The sequence below is a fragment of the Mustela erminea genome, chromosome 4 (assembly GCF_009829155.1).
Source record: "Mustela erminea isolate mMusErm1 chromosome 4, mMusErm1.Pri, whole genome shotgun sequence".
NCBI lineage: Eukaryota > Metazoa > Chordata > Mammalia > Carnivora > Mustelidae > Mustela > Mustela erminea.
The window spans coordinates 149,427,161-149,433,160 of NC_045617.1; positions in this window are offsets into that span (position 1 = coordinate 149,427,161).

Consider the following 6,000-nt stretch of genomic DNA (forward strand, 5'->3'; position numbering starts at 1 on the left):
GCAGATTCCTGTTTCACATGTTAGCCACCAGAGCAGCTGAAACTCCTGAGAAAGGCAGGAGTATTCACAATAACATTCTAATCAGATTAAACGTTTTAAAAGTTATCCAGTTGTGTAATCTACGTACAAAGTATAATGCTTTTACATCACTCCCTATGATGAAATAATTAAATAGATAAACATAGAGATACAGACAGGTACATTCTCAAAGCAAAGACATGTCAAAGCACATCACGGAAACCTTGAAGTACGACAAGATAATGAAAAGGTTATTTTCATATTATACAAAATTTCAGATATCTGTAGATTTAGGCTAAGTATCACCTTTCTGGAGCTATTTTGCAGAGTCAGTCACACTAGATCAGAAACATGACCAGCTCTCACATGAGTTTAAAGGCTATTGTCATCTAGGTGCTTAGTACTGAAGAAGCATAGTTCTATCCCAACCAACCAGACATCAGAGAATGAGTATTTCAGATCTATCATATTCAAATAGACATACAGTACATTTTAATTCTTCTAAGACTTTTTAAAAGATTTTATTTATTTATTTGAGAGAGAGGGAGAGCCCGTGAGAGAGAACTCGAGTGGTCATGCATAGGGGGAGGGTTAGAAGACGCCCCCCTGAGCAGAGAGCCCGATGCAGGGCTCCATCTCAGCACCCTGGGATCATGACCTGAACCAAAGGCAGACCCTTAATGAATAAGCCTCTCTACCCCACCCTGGCGCCTCTCCTCAAAGACTTTTAAGGTCTGAATCAGAGCAGACCCACTGATGTGTGAAAGAAATTGACACAAAACTGAAATAAAACAAAGGGTCATACAATCTGAAGAGAGGATGTGGGTTTTCACTCTGTTTTGATTTCCCATAAGATTGATCAGTGGTGTCCACAAGAAAAAAACTTGGTGCACAAATATTTCCTGATGGAATTAGTTAAAAGGCATCTGAGGCTGTATAAATGTGCAACAACAGGGAATTTGTCCTGACTCACACCCGCTCAAAAGAGCAGATAGAACAAAGCATGGTCCAGCCTCACACACACGTGCAGAAATACAGATAAATTATCTGAAATACATTGTGGCTATATTAAAGGTGTCCAGTAAAGGAATTGCTCACCAAAGTAAGGAGGACAAAAGTAAAATGTTAATCATCCAAGGAAAGCACCAATAAAATAATGGACCATTGAAATAAATAATGCTGGTCCTATCCAGAAGGACTACCCAGAAGGACAAAGAAGGCAGCTGACAAAAGATAAAACCCTGGTGAGATGAACTTGTACAAATGATATTCTGCTTTACAGGATTATGTATGTGTGTGTGTGTATATATCTACACACATCTAAAAGAATGCTGGATGACTACCTATCTAACAGGGATAATAATGAATATGATTTTAGGCAGAAAAATAAAATAATGGGTAAAAGATAAGCCCACCAAAACAGAAAAAAAGAATGTGATTATCTCTCTATGTTACTGTTGCTTCTACTGCCTTCCTGGAGAGCACACTGGGAGGGAACTATAATACTCATGTCATAGTCTACCATCTTACTTTTATTTTTTTTAATTACATTCAGGAAAATTATTATCCTTTGGTAACACTGGACGTGAAAGTCAGGATGCAGTTGCATCCTGCCATCGATTCTCAAGAGTGTGTTCTGCTAAAAGGGGTCACTGTGTTTCCTTCCTCCTCCCATTCTGGGCATCCGTCCCCCTTCAATCTGTGTGCACCACTGCAGACCACACTCTTTTGAGAGGAAGGTAGGTTTGGAGTGAGGTTCATGAGACATTTCATTTCATTTTCTCCTAACCAAATTTAAAGAATTGCATCATTAGACTAAAAGCCATCACCTATATGTAGGTAGGTATCAAATGACTGAATGCGGTAAGAGAGATTGATTCCCCTTAGACAAACTATGTAAATAGTTCTAGCTGGGAATAGTAACCATATCCATCTTAGGTTAGGAGCACAGAATGCTGTCCTTAACAACCATCATGATATGATACGGCAGAGGAAAATCCAGTTACGAATCCACACATAAATTATTACTTTCTTTTCAAAACAATAAATTCTTTGAAAAAAGCGCAGGTTATACATACAGAGAGAAAAATGTTATTAGGTAAAATATCAGTAAATAGATGCTACAAAACAAAAAAAAGGGCATTCTATGTAATAAGTGCCATCAAAAAAAGAATATAATAGGAAATGACATCTCACAAGAACACAATTCCACAATTAATAAAGACAATGGGCATCAAAGGAAACAGACTAAATGTTTAGTACCAGGACACATAAGTTGACAGAACAATTACCATAAAGGTTCAATACTGAAATATAACCCTAAAAGTTTAAGTGGAAAAAACATAGTTCCACAAAACTAGTTGCTCAGTATGCAAACTGTATACTTACAATACATAAAAAATGTCTGTATTGAAGATATTTCAAATATATAACAGTCACTGACATAATTGACATACAAACTCTGCCCTATCCAGCTCCTGAAAGAATTCTGAAGTAGTGTTGGCAGTGGTAGGAAAGAATCACTATTACATTAATAAAGCTCTGTCCCCTAGCTATGAGCTGACCCCACATATGCTCGACAGGCCCCCAAGGGTAATGCGGGATAATCTAGTGAGGGGGAAGGCAGCTTTCACAACACTGGAAATGACAGCTCACATGAACATGGACAGTGCTTTCCACCAGGTTTCACGGGAGAAGAGGATCAAGCAGGATTTCCACCGTGTGTGGCTTGTTCAGGGAGTGCTGTCAGGATAAAGGGGATGAGGGAAGCAAAACAGAGCAGAGAACATGAATAAGGAAAGACGTGGCCTTAAATGGAATACGGAATGAGCCTGTAAGAAAGTGGACACAATTCTGCCATACAGTATGCATCTGTGGTGAAATACTCAGCCCTCGCGGCCTAATGCAATAGCCACTATCCCCATGTCACTACCCGAGCATTTAAATGGCCTCACTGAGAAATGGAATTCTGTATTCTATTTAATTTGAATTAATTTAAATTTAACTGTCATCTGGTGACTACATACTCCAGTCTTGGACAGCACAGTGCTGGAGCATGAATTGCATCAGATTTAGTCTTGCCTTGGTGTTGGCAGCCTTGCCTCTCCCATGAGTCTGTCACTGGCTAAGAGTTGCCCACACTGTTCCTGAGACCCCCTGGAAAGCAGATCCCTTTCAGCTGAGGGCAAATCTCTGAAGAAAGGAAAGACTGTTCACCTGGCAGCCCATATTCCTAACACATAGGGTAAGGATTGGAGCAGCAGCCAGGTAAAGAGCGTCTGAGCAGGGCCCCAACAGCATTCACACAGAGTCCAATCATGATCCTGCGCAAGGATAGAAGGATGGAACCCAGTGTCCCAGTAGAGATGCACTGACACAATATCCACAAAATGGAACTCCCCTGTTGTGATCTTCAATATAGCATTCTTAAAACTCTGTACATATTTTAGATATTTTAGAAACTCTGAAGGGAGAAAATGACCATTTAGGAACTATAAATAATGACAATGAGCTTTATGCATACAAAATAAATACTGTCTAATTTATAGACTCCATAAAGAGAGCATGGAGGTATATAGTCTACTATTTTTACACTTCTGCATATTGTCTTCTTCTATTACTGAAGGTCACATTGTACTACCACTATACATGCCTATTTAAGTATTTTCCATATTTGCATACACAGGGTTAATGAAAGTATTGCAGTAGAACAAAAATTCTAAGAATGACTTGGTGGAGTTCCATAGGCTGTTCCTTTAGGCACTGGAACATACAAGCAACAGCTCTTCTGTTTCAAGAACAATTGCACAAAATTAACTTGCCAATTCCTAAAGCAACACAGACACTGATTCCATTCCACTCACCTTTGCTCACCATCTCTGTGGGTTCAAAGCTATTTTCCTACCTCCTTTCCAAGTCATTGCCTAAAGACGGTATCACAGATTGGCACCTGGACATGCAGAATCAGTCGTGTGTGGTAAATGTGAAAGTTGACTACAGCAGCACTGGCTTATCCATAAACTTTTCCTAAGCAAAGGACACTTGCTCACAATAAGAGATCTGCACTTTGCCTCTAGGAGATAGGAAATGAAGGCAATTGCAAACTCTCACTATGGTTTCCTGAAAGCAATGACCTGCCTGTATGACAGGGCGACCCTTACGAGCACAGGAGGAGGTGTGGTGACACTCAGCTGTGACTGGGCTGGCAATGAGAACCAAATGTGTTCCCTGGCTGACGTCCCTGGGGAGCAGATGCACCACACTGTTAATGAGCTCCTGTCACTGAGCTATCCAGAGGTGGCCGTCCTCAGGGAGAATGATGATCAAGGATCACACCAGAGGAGACCTCACCTGTCTCTTATTATTTCACATTATTTCACAGAGGACAAACCATTCCTTTGGTTCTCATCTGTGAATGACCTACATGTTTTACAAAACACGTAAGACTTTTCAAAACAATTATCCAAAATATTTACATATATAATTAAGAACCATTTAGTACCTGCACCCCTGAAACAAATAATACATTATATGTTCATTTTTAAAAAGGAATCCATTCAGTTAGTTAACTTTAAGTATAAATATGTGGGGCCCCAGTGTGATTTAGTCCCTTACGCTTCACACTCGGTTTCAGCTCAGGACATGATCCTAGGGTGTTGGAATGGAGCCAAATTTAGGCATCCATCTCCTGCCCAGAGGGGAGTCTGCTTCCCCTCTCTGTCTCCCCCTGCCTCACCCTCTGCTCACCCACACCCCCTCTATTTTTTTAAATTTTTTACTATGACCAGTTAGCCAACATATCATTAGTTTTTGATGTAGCGTTAAGTGATTCATTAGTTGCATGTAATACCCAGTACTCATCACAACACGTGGCCTCCTTAATACCCATCATCCGGCTACCCCTCCCCTCTACCCCCCTCCCTTCTATACCCTCAGTTTGTTTTCTGGAGTCTAGAGTCTCTCGTGGTTCTGATTTCTTCCCATTCAGTTTTCCCTCCCTTCCCCTATGGTCCTCCACTTTATTTCTTATGTTCCACATATGAGTGAAAGTATATGATAACTGTCTTTCTCTGCCTGACTTATTTCCAACAGCATAATCCCTTCCAGTTCCATCCATATGCAAATGATAGGTATTCACCCTTTCTGATGGCTGAGTAGTATTCCATTGTATGAACCACACCTTCTTTATCCATTCTTCTGTTGAAGGACAGCTCAGCTCCTTCCACAGTGTGGCTACTGTGGCCATTGCTGCTATGAACATTGGGGTGCACGTGCCCTTTCTTTTCACTACATCTGTGTCTTGAGGTAAAAACCTAGTGGTGCAATTGCTGGCTCATGAGGTATCTCTATTTTTAACATCTTGAGGAACCCCCATACTGTTTTCCAGAGTGGCTCTACCAGCTTGCATCCCCACCAACAGTGGAATAGGGTTCCCCTTTCTCCACATCCTTGCCAACATTTTCTAGTTCCTGCCTTCTTAATTTTCATCTTTCCAACTTGTGTAAGGTGGCATCTCATTATGGTTTAGATGTGTATTTCCCTGATGGCTAGTGATGGTCAACATTTTTTCAAGTGTCTGTTGGCCATTTGTATGTCATCGTTGCAGAACTGTCTGTTCATGTCTTCTGCCCATTTCTTGAATGGATTATTTGTTTTGGGGGTGTTGAGTTTGCAAAGTTCTTTGTAGATGTTAGATACCAGCACTCAATCTGTAATGTCCTCTCCACTCAAAGAGATCCCTTTACTATTTCTTCCAGAATTCCTTTAGTTCTTGTTTGTAGGGGAAACTCTTGATCTCTCCCTCTATTCGGAACGGTGCCCTTCCTGGATAGAGTTTTCTTGGCTGTAGTTCTTTCCCATTCAGCGCATGGAAGAGATCAGGCCACTCCTTCTGGCTTGCCAAGTGTCTATGGAGAGATCTCCTTCTTCCATCCTCGAGTGCATTGCATCAAGCCACTTCCAATCTCAATTACTGTATTTTTC